General features: G+C 36.8%; 1 protein-coding gene across 4 annotated transcripts in view; it reads left to right on the top strand.

Moving 5' to 3' along the window:
- The window catches only part of FRYL (FRY like transcription coactivator), a 185,662-nt gene that overhangs the window by 13,766 nt on the left and 154,043 nt on the right, over nucleotides 1-17,853 (top strand). For 3 of the 4 annotated variants that reach the window (XM_075149039.1, XM_075149041.1, XM_075149038.1), the window contains exon 2: nucleotides 5,615-5,816. The exons of the other annotated variant lie outside the window; for it this stretch is intronic. The gene's annotated coding sequence lies outside the window, so the exon portion shown is untranslated. The remainder of the gene's footprint in view (nucleotides 1-5,614; nucleotides 5,817-17,853) is intronic. 4 annotated transcript variants of the gene reach the window in all.

The raw sequence follows: 17,853 nt of genomic DNA, 5'->3' as shown, positions 1-17,853 counted from the left end.
GTTGCTGAAACTTTGTTAATGTAGATATATATGGTGAATGATGGTGTTTAGATCAACGGCTGCGAGAGCTTTATTAGGAGCCACTGCAAATGCTCTGGAGGCACTGTTTTGTTTTATTGTTGCAGGCAGCAGTGCATCTGAGGAAGAAGGTGGTTGTTGCTGTTGGTTGTGGTCTGCTATTTTGCCTCCCCAGTGCATATGAAATAAGAAGGAACAAGTAATGATAAATGTCTAGGTGACATAAGATTGAGCAAGCTGGAGTCTTATTCATTACTTCCTTTTGAAATACTTGTGTGTAATGTTTAAAAATCTGTGCTGGCACAGACTTGGTTGTAGCTGTTTTTCTGTTGGAAGCAACATCCGTTTGAGGTAGTCTGAATATATGGGTTGCTTACAACCTCTGATGCTAACAGAAGAGAGCTATAATTTCTTCGTCCTCTGCAGATCACTTGCAGATTGGACACCCTTATTTTGCAGTTTCTTGAAAAGTAGCACAGAAATACTTTCTCTCAGATAGCTAGTCCCAACTTGGAGTTTGTATAATAGAAAATAACTAATGTCACTTTTTGGGGGCCCAAAATAAAATAATTGGTTCTGTACTACAGCTGAGGAAACACTCCTCTAAATCAACAATCAGAAAATAGCAAGGGTAAAGGTGGGAGACAGAGCACTTTAGCACCCAGGGAAGGTGTAACTGAGCAAGTCTTGCATCACTCTGGTTTCTGAAGGCAGTGGGCTCCTTGGGCTGTAGCACTACTAAAGGCAATTTTTATTAAGAGGCTAATCTGAGAGACTTGAAAGGTCTTATGCCTAGATGGAAATATCTAATGTGCTCTGGTAAAAACACAGATTGAGTTTTGGCATATTTCTAATACTCTGAAATGAGATTCCAAAAGCTAAAAAATTATAATCGAAATTTAAAGAACAGGCAGATTTTGTGGCACTGGCTCAATGGACATGATTTGTGATTCATGTACTTAGTCCCTTTTCCTGCTAACTAAGGAAAGGAGAATGCAAATGTACATTTTTTAAATTTGAGCTATCATGGTCAAGTTATTACACTTCTGGCACCAAGCCCTCCTCTGAAGTTTATCTTGCCAATCCTTCTCAACTACAAATGGGGATTGTATGGGAGTTTTTTCAATTGATGTTTGTCAGTTTGTAAAGGGAGAGCTATTTATAATTCTTATGAAGAGAAAGTGTTGAACCAGTATAACAAATGTAGTTCTCAGATGCAGATGTTTGGCTATATTTCAAAGTTCTGGTATGACCGAGATATGCATCCTTTTCTTCTTTTCCCATGATTCCCCTTAGGTGATCTCGATCTGCCTCATGAGCTTTATCTCATTTCCGCATCAGTTACATAGAAGCTGAACCTACCTTAATTTCTTGCCTATGATTTATGCTTCTTCCAGTTGCAGTATCTGTGTTTAATGAAGTTCTCCCCCCCCACTCCGTAGCCCCCAAAAGACTTGCTTTTTGCATTGGGGACTCCTGCTTCTCTCCTGTTGACAACTTTTGTGCTTCCCCATAGTTAATTGATCAGCAGTCACCCAGCCTGACTGCTTGTGTGGATTGTGGACTGGAAAAAAGGATGTGTTTCAGTAAGGAGATGGTTGGTGAAATTGGGAAAGTACTGCATGACCACCATGTTTTTGACAGCATTTAATAACACTCAATTCATCATGTAACCATTTTAAACTTGCGGTGTTAATATTGTTGTTATCTATTTGATAAATTATTAATATACCTAAAACTTTTATAAGGAGCAAAAGAACCAAATTGTTACTAAAAAAATCTTCGGTTAAGACAAAGTGTGCCAAGCTTCAGTAAAGAAAAGGGGCAGATTTGGATGTCGGCAGCCTGGAAAGCTTCATTCCCCCTTTTTATTCTTAGAAAATCCAGTCTCATGGATTAGTTAGCTTAGAAACAGCTTCTGTAATATTCAGGTGCTCTCAAACTCTTTTTGTCATTTCTGGTACAGCCACTAATATCGCTTATTTGGGAGGAAAGCAAGCAATAAGCTAGGTACACTCTAGCTGTGCAGACTATTGCTGAAGATAAGGTTGGGAGAATGGAGGAACTGGGCAGCCCCTGAAAATCTTTCAGCCCGATGGTAGCATCTCCCAGTGCTGTAGTGGAAAAATTGCTTAATTGGTCTGTAACAGGAAAGTCTTATATATGGTCAATATGTTGTATAATAAATCTGGGTTATAGTTGTTATGTTGTGGTTTTTTTTTTCCTTCTACCCCTTGCGTGAGGGGTAGCATGAATCGTGAGCCTTGGGCTGAAACCTGGCTTTAGCTTGCTCTGTGGCCTGATACATTTCTCCATTGTATGGGCTCTTACTACATCTGCCATCACTTTGGGGAGGCGACGAGGGGGACAGTGACAGAGGACCAGAGCTCACAAGGGGTAGTGTGTTACGTTAGCAGTGCTTGTGACAGCACGTTACTTAGCCAAGCTCTATGAAATGCAGAAGGTACAGGTCAGCCACGTGTTTGAGTGGCCATGGTGCCATTCTGTAAATGTTTGCCCCTAAACTGGTTTATTAGCAACTTTCTGTTTTAAAAATGATGTCTTAAAAACTAATATAATTCATCTTTGCCTTTATTCTACCTTTGTAAAAGCAAACATATAGTGTATTAAAGCCCACATAGGGTTTATAGCATGGAAAAAACTACTTCTAGCAGTTGGTTAAAACTATTAGTATTTCTTTCTTTCTTTCTTCTGAAGTATCATCCCATTAAGTCTTTTGGGCTAGTAATTATAAAAAGGCCCTAATTTAGTGTGTTGTACATATCTTCTTAAATGCAGGTGCTGACACTTTTATTTCCTGCAACATTAGTTTTAATCCCCTTCCCTGAAGTTTTTGACAGTGGTCTTTTGTAACGCCTCTCCTACACTTAGCAATGGCAAAACGTGTGCTGTGTTGGAGCATCTAATTTCTGCTCAAAAGGTAAAGTTGAGTTCAGTCTTGCATAGTAGCCAACATTATAGCAGCTACTCTGTGAATATAATACATCAGCTTGAAAATAATTGAGATAAAAATTCTCTTTTAAACACTCCCGCCAAAAAAGTTCACCTAATAAAAGTTATATATGCTGTTACTCGAACAGGTTTGACGTTGGCTGGATTTTTAGCTGTGTTTTCCGATTCAGGATGTTAGAGGAGTTCTGAATTTTTTTAGGTATGAAAACTTGGGGTAGCAGCAGTGTCCTTTAAATTATTTTTTTAAACCGTATGATACTAACCTCTTGTACTTTGAACTTTATTGTGTAGTTTTGTCATGTTCTGCTTCTTAGCTTTTCATAAATCCTTCATAGGGATGAACCCCCAAACACTAATACCTTTGACTTCAAATCTGGTAAAATATAGTTACATTTTAACTTCAAGTTGTAAGCTGCAGTTAGGACATGAAGCCCAATGAACTTCCCTCCAGCAATATGCTGGTAGTTACTGTAAACTTCCTTCACATTCGTTGGAGACTTTGACCTTACCGCTACCTTTACAGATACCTTTTTTTCCCCGTAGTTAGACTTAATCTGATCAGATGGGTTCTGTAGGATACCTGAGGTTGTATTCGAATACAATTCTAGTTTTACTTGAAGTTCTGGGCAGCAGCTGCAATTTGAAGTTTATTATTGCTCAGTAGTACCACTAAAAAACTTGAATACCTCAGATGAGTTTTCCTGTGCCTCCCACCCTCCAGGCTCTTTCCAAACACTCTGCCAGCTAAACTGAAACATCAGTATCTTGTCCTAAAGCTTGGACAGTCAAGTTAGTTTTCAGCGTAACTTTATTTCCTCCATTAAGCAGCTGGGCTACTGGGTAGTGTGTTGGGGCCAGGGGGAGATTGAGTATGGCGTGGTGAAGAATGAAGAGGAGTGAGAAGCACAGACTGGGTTTGTATGTGTTTGCTCTGGACACGGTGAGAAGGGAAACCTCTAAACAGAACGGATTATGTATCTTGAATGTATGTTTCACTTGAGAAAATGAGCTAAAATGTCAGTGTACACCAAGGTGGATTTCTGTCTGGGTATTCTTTCAATTTTATGGAGAGTAACATGGCATGGTTTTGATTTCCTTAAAATGCAGTTCGCAGTGTGTGTAATTGGGGACGAGTTAAAAGGACAGCTGACCCACTCACTTCCAAACTGGAGTGGATGTAAGATTTTGCATGAGTTGATTTAAACTACTACTTTTTTTCTAAAAAAAGAAAAGAAAAAAAAGAAGAGAAAAAAGTGAACAGTGCAGTTTATTCATGTAGGCAGAATGAAAGGCCACACACTTCTGCATAGAAAGCAGTGTTTGCTTGCCCTAATTGTCTAAAGGGAAAAAGTGATGCTGATTTGATGCACTGTACTGTCAAATGCAGTTAAACTACAGAAAGCAGTTAACATTTTTATTAGAGTTGCAATTTAGCAGGTAAAATTCAGAGTTAGAATTTTATCTGTCTTTAAACGTTTCCCTTTATAACTGGTCAAGTCTTTAAAAAACTTGACTTGCTTTTCAAGGAATTATGTAGTATGTTCCCAATTTATATAGAAACATCAGCTTGCTTCCTATTTGCAAAAGCCTATCTAATTTTCCTGGTTGTCTCTAAGTCCCACTTTTAAACTTTCTTTTACATCTTAAAATCTTCAGGATGTGGCTTTTTACCTTTAGATTGCACTTATTATGTGGGTCTCTCTTTTGTATTTTTGGAAACACTAATTAAGAAGTAGAACAAACTGTACATAAAAAAAATTGATGATGATTGAATAGTTCACATATCCCTAAAGGAAACTAGTACATTCGTGTTGCATCAGACCACTGATAAAGTCATGTTGGGTGTACAGGTCTTTTTACGTACCTGCAATTTTTCAGGCTATGAAACTAGATACATACGAACATACTAGATGATCAGGAGCAGAGGATTGCCGCTGCACGTTGAGACTTGAGTTGTTAAAAGCAGTTAAAAGTGCTTAATCTGCCTCCAGGGTAAAATTAAAAATACTAAAGTGCTTTTGCTGTAGTTTGACAGTATAGAAGAACAAAAACAAATTCTGCTGCTTAGGCAAGTTGTGACAAGTATGCAAGTGGCATACAAACTTATGTCGTGCAGGAATCTCCAGAAATTCTCAAAGCTTTGTTAGGGAGACACAACTGAAGTATTGTTTGTTTCTTTTTCTGACCACATCCTTGTGCTAACCAAGCAGGAAAAAAAAATCAACAAAAATCAGAAAAGAAATAAAAGGACTAATATGAAAAATTTGATTCAGAATGCCTTGCATTTGAGAGCAATTGTATACATGATTGATAAAGTATGTTCGTAAATAAAGTACAACTAAAACTCTACATAAAGAATGGATGTACATAAAATATGCTGAGTGTGGGAAGCTAGATTTTGTTTTGGTGTAAATTTTAATTTTTCTCTTTTTCATGGGGAAAAAATCATTAAGAATCATTAGTTTCTGAGCAGAACAGCAATTCTGAAGACACATGTAACAAATTCTTATCATTTATGACTTTTCAATGAAAAAAATCAGAATTCTAAAGCTTTTGGAAAATGTTGACATCTCCATTGAGTAAGTGTCTAAGGTTTGACTAGTTTTTCTCATTTTCTTTTCAGCGTTCTGTACTTCATTTGTCTGTACTGTGTTTGGAGACCTTTCTCCAATATTTGGCTACATACCAGCTGACTCGTAGCTGTTTACATCTTTGTCGACTCTCACATCTTTAAGCACACGTTGGACTAGGGGGGGGAAAATGTCTTGATGGATCCATCCTAATGCTAACGACTCTCGTCGGTGGTTAACAATGGCTTCTAAGTGGTAAGACCTTTTTCACAATTCTGTCATAAATAATTTTTCATGCATCCAATTTTTTTCCTTTTTGCTTAGGTCTTTGTTATCTGTATTGTACTGTTAACACCCTTTGAACTACTACTTCAGATATCAATTATCTGAATAGAAGGGTGTCTGTACTGTGTTAAATTAAATAAAAACATTTGATTTAACACGGTATAGAAAGGTGAGTGTCCAAGGAAGAGGTTAAGAACAGGGCAAGCAGCCTCCCATCTTCTACTCATCTGCAGCTCAGGGACTTCTTAAGCCAGATGTGGTTCCTGTACATTTAGTAATCCTCAAATTGTACATTTAGTAATTCTCTCGTGTAATTTCTGTATGTTCGATAATTCTCTCATGTTTTCTTTCACAAACTTCTGTGTTCAATGCAAATCAGACTGCTTGGTGCTAAGAGAGTCCTCCTTTACAATGTGCGGGCAGGTGTCTGAGCTCTGTCCTCTTGTGGATGAAGCCAGGTAATGCAGCTAATTAGCAAAGGCAGTCACAATTCCTTATATAGGTGCTCTTTTCTTTACTGCTGTTCATGTAAGGATTTTATCAGTAGTAAATAGATCCATATTGCTGACAAGCACAGGGCAATTATTGTGGATAAAGCACTTCTGAGCTGAAATGGATATGAATAGATCTAACTAATCCAACATCTAAACTGTCCTTCAAAAATGATGCAATGTACTGCTTCCCTATAGTCAAGTAGTAAAACTGATAGACTGTGCTTCCTCTTGGCCTTTGAGATCAGAGGGTATATTGGTGTGACAGGAGGAAAATATTAAAGTGCAGTTGTTTCTACTGTATTTGCTATATGGACTTTTGTATTCAAGACATTCTATATTAATTATATATTTGATAATATTACTTTATAGAATGTAATAGAATATTATGTGTTATTAACTAATTATCATTAAAAATTGGAATATTATATATTCTATAATATTTTAGTGTAGCTCTTGCTTTCCTTTATTGTATTGTCCTATGTATTTTTTACAGGAGAAGTATACAGTAAAATAGAATTTGAATGTGTAAGTTCTGCCCATCTCCAATGTATCATATCCCTGTTGTTTATCTCTGTCACTGGCTTTCATTTCTAGTTATAGAACATGATGATTTGCTTCACTGTCTTTTGTTAGAATTTTATACCATAATTATTTTTGTTCTGATGTATGTATTCTTTCTCTCAAAAGATAATAGATTTGTTGCTGCAGAAGTTTACCTTGAACATCCGTATTTTTTTGTTGCTCAAGGAAGGCAAATATACTTTTTAGCATTAGAGCAGGAACTCCAGATCAATCTTTTAAACAAAACAGAAAAATGGAGGCCGAGTTTGAGGACATTAATATCATTTTTTACTGTAAGTTGTTCTCCTGTGGGTGCTTATCATGCTTTGGACAACTCTAGCTTTACCTCACTTTAAAATGGATAATGATTTTAATGATTATGTATGTTTCTATATTTCTACATGTTTATATAAAAAACATGCTCCAGTGACAAGCACTGTGTTCAAGGTTAGTTGTGTAGTATTTCCTTATTGGAAATAAGGCTTTTCGGTACTGATCTAGTTTTTGGAATACTTCTCAGTAATTGTTGTACTTTCTATACTTACTGCTAGATGTTTAAAAAGCAATCAGGCAGTAGGTTTAAAAAAAAAATATCCTTAGCGTTGGGTCCTTAGCTTCTGTATCTGTTGTCTGTCTTCAGTTTTAAAAACCGTGTGTAGGCAATAAACATGGGTTTTTTTCACTTCAGTAAAAGGTAAAGGCAAGTCGTCTGTCAGGGTGTATTTTCCTGTCAGAGAATGCAGAGAGAGTCTTATCTCAAGTGCTTTCCTTTAAAAATACATGTGGGAAGGAAAAATAATATATAGCCGGAAAAATGTGCCAGCTGCCATTCTTCTTCTGCGTTACTAATTTACTCCCTGGAATCAGTTCTGTGATTAGCAGACCTGGTTGCTCAGGGCTTTATCCAGTCAGGTCTTGAAAAGCTCTCATGGTGAAGACTACATGACGTCTCTGAAAAATTGTCTGGAGCACCAGTTATGCTGGAAAGCCTATTTCTGTCTGCAAATGCAATTGCTAAACGATATTCAGAACAATACATTAGAAGTGTTTTTGTAGGTGTGGCGCGTAAGTTTGGTTAAGGTTTTTTTCCCGCATAATTAAGAACATAAAAGACCATCCAGAGGAGAAAAGCGTTGGGTTTTTTTTCTTCTTTTCCTCTCCTCAAATAATAATTTAGGATTAAAGTAGTACTTGGTACTCACTACCCTGCTCAGCGGTTTCATTAGCTGTGTCTATATAAATTGTGAAATGGATATTGGGGAAATAAATTGAAACATTTAAGTCCTTTTTTTATTACAAAGTTTCTATTAAGATGTGTTTTGTATTTTATATAGCTCAGTGGGCTTCACGAACTTTTAATAGGTTTTTTTGTGGGCTTTTTTTCCCCTCCTGCTTCGTTTGGACATTAGTTCTCACTCTGCTGCCCAACTAGAGGTATGTTTATGCTGAAGAACTTTGTAGACCATGCTTACTTGCAGTGACAAATGACTTGCAGAATGCCTCACACTTGATGCCTCGTGTTGTTCAAATAATGCGGAACATCTGAGACATGTCTGCAAGAAAACAAATGGTAATAGGGACACAGAAGGGCTGCTTAATCTGGGAAAGCTGTGTGTGTCAGACTTGGGGGGGGCGGGAGGAGGGGCAGAAATGTTGAACCTATCTTGTAGGATTTTTCCTTCCCCAGGATTCTGGGGATTTTTTGTGCTGCTCGCGTCTAGAAGGTCAGGGGTTTGGGTTTTTTTTTGTAGCAACATCCAACATTCATAAAATTCCTATTTTCAACCTTTTGTAAAGCTTTCTCTTTTTGAACTTATTTTCTGTCATGGAGAACAGCTATGTATCTTTATCATGAATTACAATTTTTGGTTTGATTAAGATTTCTTTATGACCATATATTTGTTTTAATGTAATCTACTTGTATATTGAACATAACATAAAAAGCACCACTGATAGTGCCTTGTAACATCTAAAATGAAATACACGTGGCCTTCAAAGGGGCTTGAACTGTTGTGGATTTCTTTCAGAAATTTGCTTATGCATCAACAAGAAGATGGTGGAGAAAGAAACTCTTGTCTGCTAACTAACTTTGATCTTGGTTAGCTTTGCACTTTTACAGCTCTGAAATTTATTTATATACAGCTATCTGTATGCTTATATATTGTAAAAATCTTGGTTTTAACACTCTTTTTGGTCAGACAACTATTTTACTGTTGGTTGTGGAGATGCTGCTGTTCTCTATGTGCAGCCAGCAATTGTTTGCTTGAAAAGAATTCACTTGGAGAGGTGCTTAATTTAAAAAAACCAGCAATTTCTTTCAAGGTGTAGAGTAACTGCACAAGTTACAGTAAAGACTCTGTATTACAGTTTAAATCTATGAGATATAATGGAATGGAAATCAGAAGTCTTTAGGGAACTGGAAAATGCCTATCTCTTGACTAGTAGCTAATAAAAACTCTGTATATTTTTATAAAAAACAAGTACTTTACTTCAAAGATGGCGAGACAATGATAAGGTGGTTTTTCAGAGGTTTGGGTAACGGACAAGTGATGCAGCTTCTGATACCTCCTACATAGTTGCAGAGCTTTCCTGTGGAAACTCTCTGTGAGTTCCCCTCCTTTGTGCTTCTGCCCAGCATGGCTTAACACATCCTGCCTCGCTGGGCCAAGTGTGGACAAAATGACAGTCTTGACACCTCTGTGTATTTCCATTTGTACATGGCTTGAAATAATCGTACTATAAGCTGACCTGTGTATGTTAAAACTGTCTGTTACATTCTCTTTAGAGATTTTTTTTCTTCCTGTTTAATGCACATTAACTTAAAAAGAATGATTGTCTTTGAAAATTAGTTACTAAGAAGTGGAAAGCAGTAAAGTTCGTTGTATGGTATCTTCCTTAAGGAGGAAGTAATTCCAGCCTCTGAAACTCTTTTGAAGAAGAATCCTCCTGTCTTTCACTATGACAATTATAAGTCTTTTATTATTAGTCTATTTAAAAAGCCACAAGTGAGGAAAGGACGCAGGTCATCTTTAGTATTTCTATTCTAATCAGATGACTGGAGCATCAGTTTTTCTTGGGTGATCATGTTCAGGTATGTGCTTAAATTTCAATGGTTGCCTCTTTCTGCTCTTCAAAGGCAGTTTTTTTCCTTGTCACTTCTGATAGGAACAGGCTTTACCTCTCCTTCAGATAGATGTAAGACAGCAAGTCTCTTCCAAATCCAAATAAGGAATTTTTTTCTTAAATATTTTCACAATACCTGCTAATCTCATATATGCTTCTTCTGCTTAGAAATTAGAACAATCCTTTTTAATCTGATGATACATGTTAGTTAAATGTACACTATTTTTATTTTGTCTTGATCTGTATTTTCAAGTTATCATTCATGATGTGTCTGTCTGTTCTATAGATACATCTTAATTGGTACTTGGGAAGCACTAATACATCAAGGTGCTCTTTGAGCTTTTCTGTTGTCCCCAGGTCACTGTCAGAATGCCTGAGCAGTGGAGCCTGTGTGAAGGAGCAGTACCTTTGCCTTGATTGCTGTCTTGTAAGGAAGGTCTGTTCACCTAGCTTCTGAAGCTGCACAGTTGGTGTGCCATGTATTGTTGCTGTGGTGTGGGTTTTTTTTGTTTGTTTGGGGTTTTTTTGTTTGTTTTTTTTTTTTTTTAATACGGTAGTCTTGTTTACCTCTCTGCAATTTCATAAGCTTTGCTGTGATAATACGACTAATTTTAGCGAGCAAACCTGTATAGGTGTGCATAAGTACATAAATGTTCCATTTAGGATAAAAATGGAAGCTTTCCCTTGGGTGCCTCAACAATTTGTTGTTTTAGGTTCCTTCATCTTGCCATGTATTTGTTTACTTAGTGATTTTGATGTGTTGAGGATTATTTATTCTAGCAGTGCATTTAGCAACTGTGTTTTCGTATTTGCTAATAATCCAAAATTGCTGGGTTTTAAACTTATTTCCTTTTTTTCCTCCCCTGCTTACCAGAAACATTTTTGGACCTTAATTTAGTACCTAACTTAGTCAGACCTCTGTTTCATCTCAGGTATATTGCAGCTTTTCAAATAGGAAGAGTAAATGAGATTTCATCCAACATCTTACACTGGAAGTTATTATTTCTTCTCCTGTGCTCAAAGCCCTGAAACCAAAACCTTGCCAAACAAACCTAAATTACATCTATTCTCTTTCCTTTCTAGAAATTATAAAAGTGCAAATTCCCTGCCTTTTTTCCTTTTAGAAATGAATATAGTCTCTTAAAATACTTTAGTTCTGCTATATGTGAACATCTATAGCATTGAAAGGATAGCTCTGTTTTCTGTTAAACATGAATGACGTTTTACGAATATTTATGTTCTAAAGCTACAATACTGGGTTCCCATAGGCCCACATCAAGCTCCATTGGGAGCATCTCTGCTGCATCTGATGGTCTGGTTGTTGTTACTGATTTTTTTTTTCTTTTCCTCCTTAAGACAGGAGACAATTGAATATTAATAAAAAAAACTTATTCAATGGAAAGAATATCCATAAGCATTCTATGTCTGCATACGGAAAAACCTTTACTCTCTTTTAGGGTTACAAAATTTACATAGAAGATTTGCTCTAAATTAATAGCCAATATTCATGTGATGTATTACTATGGTAAATCATATTCAGATCATGTACTATCTCATAAGTAAGTTCCTTAAGTATCTTACTTTTCCACTGCCTTGAATTTAATATAATCATTATATGTCCCTAATAGGTAAGGAAGGCATCTTGATCTGCGCAGGAGTGAATTTTTTTTCCTTTAATACAGGTGCCAATCTTTCTGTAAGCCATAAAATGTTGAAGACGTCAGCCCACACGTAGTACAACTACATTTATTGTAAGAACGGATAGATTGGGCTGTTTTCTATTTAAACCAAATTACATAGTTTTGGCAGCAGCATTTATTCTTTTTGGTTATGTTCAGATTATCAAGTGGAAATGCAATCAAGTTAGTAAGTAAAAAGAAGGGGCAAAGACTTTGCAGAAGAATTGAAATGCTGTTGCTGTACACTGAAGGAGGCCTTTCATTTAGGATTTAAAGAGGAAAACTACTATTTTAAAATCTAAGCTTATATATTTCTGCTAGAAAAATCTTGTAATGCTTTAGAGATTATTATTTCTGTCTTTGAGATAGAAGAGAGGAGAAGGGAGAAGTTTTAAAGTTATTTTCCCAACATATCTGTGGGCAAACATACATGATACCTAACTGTTTTCTGATAATATTCTGTTAAGAAAATAGATATGTTAGTTTTAACTACCTATATGCTCTAGCTAAGAGTAACCATTTGAAGTCCCACGGATAGCATCTCTGTGAGAAATAATTTATATTCAGCAACTTGATTTAGCTACCCTTGTTGGTGAACAAAGGTGTAACTTAAGAAAATTAAGTTCATATTTCTTCTGTGACTAACTTTTAATATTAACCTATGAATCTTGATCTGTAGTTGTGCATCCTTCTTTGGCACTGTGGTTTTATTATGAGAAAGAGATCACACTATGAAATTTTATATAGGAGGACTATATATTATATAGGATTTAAAAATACATTGCTCCTCAGCTAATGTAAATCTTACGATACAAATATATTTCGCTATAACGCTACATTATATATAGTGTTTCAGAGTTTTAGTAGTATGGTCTGTATAACAGAGCACACAGGATGTCCACCTAAACTAGTAAGAGACTTGAGCATGTCAGTCCGTGCAAATGGACTTGTGAATTTACCCACTCAGTTTCTTTTACTAGGTTAAGTATTAATTTCTACTGTCTATTTTGCAGTGTAGATAAACTTTCTGTGACTATGTTTCAAAAACTCTGTCCGTTTTGCAAGGGAAGAACTAAGATTAGAGTGGATGAATGCTATGTAAACCAAGACAGACCCTATATTTAATCTAGATGTCCTGAGGATTTTCACTGGTATTGGAAACTGAGCTTGTCCTGTGTACTGTGAACTCAGTAAGCCTGCTTTTTTTTAAATAATAGAAGCTATGGAGAAGAGTCACAATGAAAAAATCCACAGGTCAGTAACATTTTAAACATACCTTCCTTGTATAAAATTTTAAGCAGTAAACTAAGATTAGATCGGCTTGTTAAGGGAAGCAAGATAAACTGGTGCTGTATGTACTTTTGGGATTGGAATGAACGTTATTTTGAACAATAAACTACAGATTCTTTCCCTGGCTTTGGGAAAGATTTGACTTTTATGCTTTGGGCATGATTTTAAAAGTTGACCATTCAAACTTGAGGAAATTCTTCTACAGATGTGTAGTTTCATGTAGTGCTAGAGAAGATTCTAACGGAAACAGTGACAATGGCTGTGAAAAGAGTCATCAACCAAATAGCCAGAATACTTGTTTAAGAAATGTATGTTGAATCACTTTTGTTCTTAAGTAATTCTGGAGATGTATGTGTGTGCTTGGTCTCTGGTTATCACTTATTGTCTATGTTCTGGCTTTTCTGTAGGCAAACCTACATTAACGGTTGGCAACTCTGTTCCTTGTAGTTCTGTTAAGCACTTAAAAAGCTTTTAGTAAAGGTTTTCAGTTCTCAATTCCTTAGAGATCCAATTTCATGGCAGTGTTGCCATTGTTGGTCTGACTTACTGGTAGCTGTTCCACAGAACCTTTGCCTTTTAAATGTTGGGTTTTTTTAATGTCCTTTGCATAGAAATATCAGCATCATGCTTGCCGTCATTCACTTTGATCCTTTCATAAGAGAGAAGATCTGGCCACTTCTGTTGTTAAGGGATTGTGTAATGATGTCTTCTCCCGGTACTCCTACTTGCATGGGAATGGGTATGATTCAGAGTACGTACTACTCTGGGATTTGCTTTGAAATGCAAGTTCTTACTTGAAGAAAATCTGCCAGTGGAAGAAATCCGTAGGCTTGGAAGATCTTGTGTGATATGTCAGTACTTGGAACAAGCAAGAGGTTAGTGACAGGAAGCCCAGATCTTTATCCTGACTGAGGATTGTAGAAGCTGTGGGATAAGACAATACATTGATCTTCTCATGAACTCCTAATGAGTTCAGGAAATCATTGTATTCTTGCATGCGACTTCAAGATAAGAACAGTTATTACCTAATGCATAAACGGTAAAAATTTCGGGGCTTTTTTATTAAACAGGGTAATATTGCATTCAGTCAGTGAACCTAACTGCTGTGTTTTATGTTCAGCTTCTGATTTGATATATATTTTGCCAGTATTTTATTTCTACTTGTATTTCACTTCTACTAATGTTAAATAATTAAAGCCAAGCTCTTAAAAAATCCCCAAACACTCCAGAAATCTCCAGCCTTCCAAAGAAAAAGCCCCACAACTCGCTCAAAAAAACCCAACCCCCCATACAGAGCAAATACAGCTTAAGTGACAAAGGAAATAAAAAACTTTACCAAAAGCTGACAGTTGTTTGTTACTTTCTTTTCATTTCTCAGGAAACGAAAAGCTAGACTTTCATTCAGAAAAGGGGACAACTGAAACTATTTGCATGTTAACATTTAAAAAAACAATGATAAAACCTAACTATAGAAAGATTAAATGGCTTAGGTTTAAAGTATTTTTGATGGAAAATAATAGCTACAAGAAGTTTACACTGATATACAGATAGTTTATTGTAAAATTGTACATTGCTTTGTACATTGCTTTGTCCCTGCTTATACTCGTCCTTAGGTTTTTTGCTGTGAAATTACATTAATTGAACTGGACCAAGGAAACCATTAATGCTAAGTAGCTTGGGAATTAACTGATAAAGTATAATTTTAAATTATATGAAGGATAGCCTCTTATCTTAAATATCTTTTTAAACTTTCTGAAATGCAAAGTTAATTCCTTTAAAAATGTCAGGTTCTTACAAGTGGTTAGTCCAAACTGCCAAAAAGGTGAAATGACTCCATAATATGACAAATAAACTGTTTTCTCTCTATGCATACATTTTTCAAGGTTATGTTTTCTATTTAGTTTCTGTATTTAAAGAAAAAAAAGCTATGCATGTGACTATGTTAAATTACAGTTCTAAAGCTGGTCATTTTAATAAGTACAGCTCATACAGAGAAAGAAACGGGGTTTGTCTTCCTTACGCCTACAGTCTTTTGTGTGAAATTATGACAATGTCCTGCTAACTGGCTAACAAGTATAACATAGCTGTCCAGTACCCGATACCCATCATGAGTTTAATGCAGATGTATTAATTTATACTTACAGGCTAGACTACAGGTTCAATTTCTAACTCTACTGTTTTTTTCTGCTTTCAGTTATGTATCTCTGATGTTCACTTTTTTGGGGAAAGAGCAGATTGTTTTCATTAGGACAAGACAAATTCTTACAAATTAGGCTTCTATTCTGATGTTTGAGAAGGAAAAACTTCTTGTACTTGTTTTTTTTTGCGAAATACTTGAGTGCTATTGTAGTTGCTCTGTTTCCTTACCAGATTCACTCCCACTTGAAACAGTGATGTCAGGTTTAAATGAGGAAGTAGTAATGATGCTTGTTTGGTGCACACTAATGCTATGTCCAATATGGGCTCAAGGATGCATAGTTAAAACCCTTGAGCTCAAAGAATATTAACATTTCTTGAAGAGCTGCAAGCTGAGGTAGAGACCACTTTGCATAACCTGGACCGCCCACTTTTTCAAAAGGCAGAACTTGCACCCTTTCTATACTACTGGGTCTTTGCTGTTGAAACTGGTTTGGCAGAACCTCTGATATCAGTGTCCCAGCAGGAAGCATAGTTTTGCTTTTGGTTTTTTTGTGTTGTTTTGTCTTACCAACGTGGTCATGTTGCTGAGAAGCTGGGAGAGAGCAAGGGTTCTGTGTGCCAACAGATGTGCCACGCCACAGCAGTGCTACCGAAGGGGAGATGGTATTTCAGTGCCAGAAGGTTTGCAGTGCACGCTTCCACCTTGCTGGCACAGGAACGCCTCCAGCTGCCTTCTCTGCCAGCGTGGTTGTACCACTCGGCCGTTTTGCCAGCATAGTTATAGCTAAGAGTTTTGGAAAACATGTTACCACCATGCCAACAAAGCTGCCCTGAACTGTTGACTTCTGCCAGTGTTGGAGGAGCCCGTGAAGCCACGTACAGTTCCCCTTCTCTGTGTGGCAGGACAGTCTGCAGCACCAACAAATGAATCCCAGTTAAAACCAGTCTGCTTTTGATGTTGGTGTTACCGCATCGCCTGGCCTGGCTTGGCATGGCTGATGGTGTGGCAGCAGGAGGAGGGCCGTGGAGGTCGCAGCCCACTGCGCCTTGCAGCCCGGGCACAGGAAACCTTGGGTGGGAGGTGTGGGGTCCCCTCTCAGAACCTTTTTATTCCCTTATCGGCACAGTAATCCCATTGAGGCCAAAGGGCACTACTCTTCCTCACGGCCTCCAGAAACCCCAGGACCTGTCTTGCCAGCTTACATGTTAGATAGAAAGGAAATCTTGTGTCCTCTCTGCAATAGTAGGTGGGACTGGGGTGGGTTTGTTCTAGCAGGGTGGGATGGTTTTAAAAACAGTGTTACAAAACTGAAGGTTTGTAATGCATGCTTGTTCATGAAGAGACCCATCAAATAATGCGTGTTTATGGTAGGCTATAGGGCATCTAGGCTCTTTTCTAAAATTATACTTCCCAGTATGTTGTCTGTTTCATAGTTGTCTTTTATTATTGTTATTGCTAATTCTAAAAATTCTCTAGACAAGTGAACTCAAGGGACTTGCAAGTAGTTTTCTCTCACATGGAACTTTCCTTCATTGGTTGTGTTCTGTTCTTCCAGCATTTCTCTTTGTTAAGATGTTCCTGCATCAGCAGGTTCACCTGCTTCAACAGAATTCCCAGTGTGGCTGCTCTTCCCGTGTACCTCTGCCAAACAGCTTTGCTGTTTGGTCTAATCCAAACACAGCGCTTTGAGAAGTGCTGTTACCCTCTGATCACTCACTGGGTCTCTGTGTGGTACTTCTGCATGTTTCATGATCTGTTTGTGTTCCCTTCTGATGCAAAGGCCTGCTGATGTGGATCCCTGTTAGTGAGGGATGTGGAGCTCTGACTTTATCTTCTCACTGTTTATATCACTGGCTGTGGAATTGTGACAGGGGAAGCCTGAACGACCTTAGCAAGCACTTCAGTGCAAAACTGGAGTTGTCCCTTGAGTGTAACAGAAGTGGAATACACATGGAAAGACATGAAAGGACTTGCTGTGATACAAACAATATTCTGTATAAGCTCATCTCCCATTCTTCTTTTTTATTTAGGGGTTCCAGAATAAGAAAGTTAAAACTTATCAAATAAGGCTTTTTGTAGCCTGTTTTTGATTTTTTTTTTTGTTTAAAGATGAATTTGATTATAGCAATTGTAAGACTTCTCATAGGTTTTCCCCTGACAGATTATCTGTAAAGCTTGCTCAGATTGTAAAAAAAAAAAAAAAAACACAAAAAACACAGTTGGACATTCTACTGTTTAAGGAAGATGATAAGAGCAAGTGTGAGAGAGGAGTGTATGTGAAATGACATAGGCAGAAACGTAAATTTTCTATCTAAGCTTAGCTTATTTATAAAATGCTGCTTTCATAGAATGTGCTGGATAATATATATGCATCCATATATATATACATACATATCTCTAAATAAAAAAGTATAAATATATATAAGCATATATATATCCTTAAATATCTTCTGTAGAAGACTCCATTATGTCCTTTTCTTAAGAGTCAAACAAAAGCCATCCTGAAGGAAAAATCGATCAAAAGCTTTTGGATACATCTATGATATATAAGCTTTATTAGTTTATCGAGTTTAATCTTGAAATATGATCATGTGTATGGTGGGTGGTTTTTATTCCTTGTTTGTGTTTTGTTTGTAATCCTATTACTGGAAAGGCTGTTAATGTTTTTCTCATTTTTAAAAAAAAAAGTGTAGTTTCAGCTCTTAATTTTTTTTTTCTTC

This window comes from Calonectris borealis, chromosome 4 (genome assembly GCF_964195595.1).
Source record: "Calonectris borealis chromosome 4, bCalBor7.hap1.2, whole genome shotgun sequence".
In the NCBI taxonomy this organism is placed as follows: domain Eukaryota; kingdom Metazoa; phylum Chordata; class Aves; order Procellariiformes; family Procellariidae; genus Calonectris; species Calonectris borealis.
This window is presented reverse-complemented; position numbering and strand designations above follow the sequence as displayed.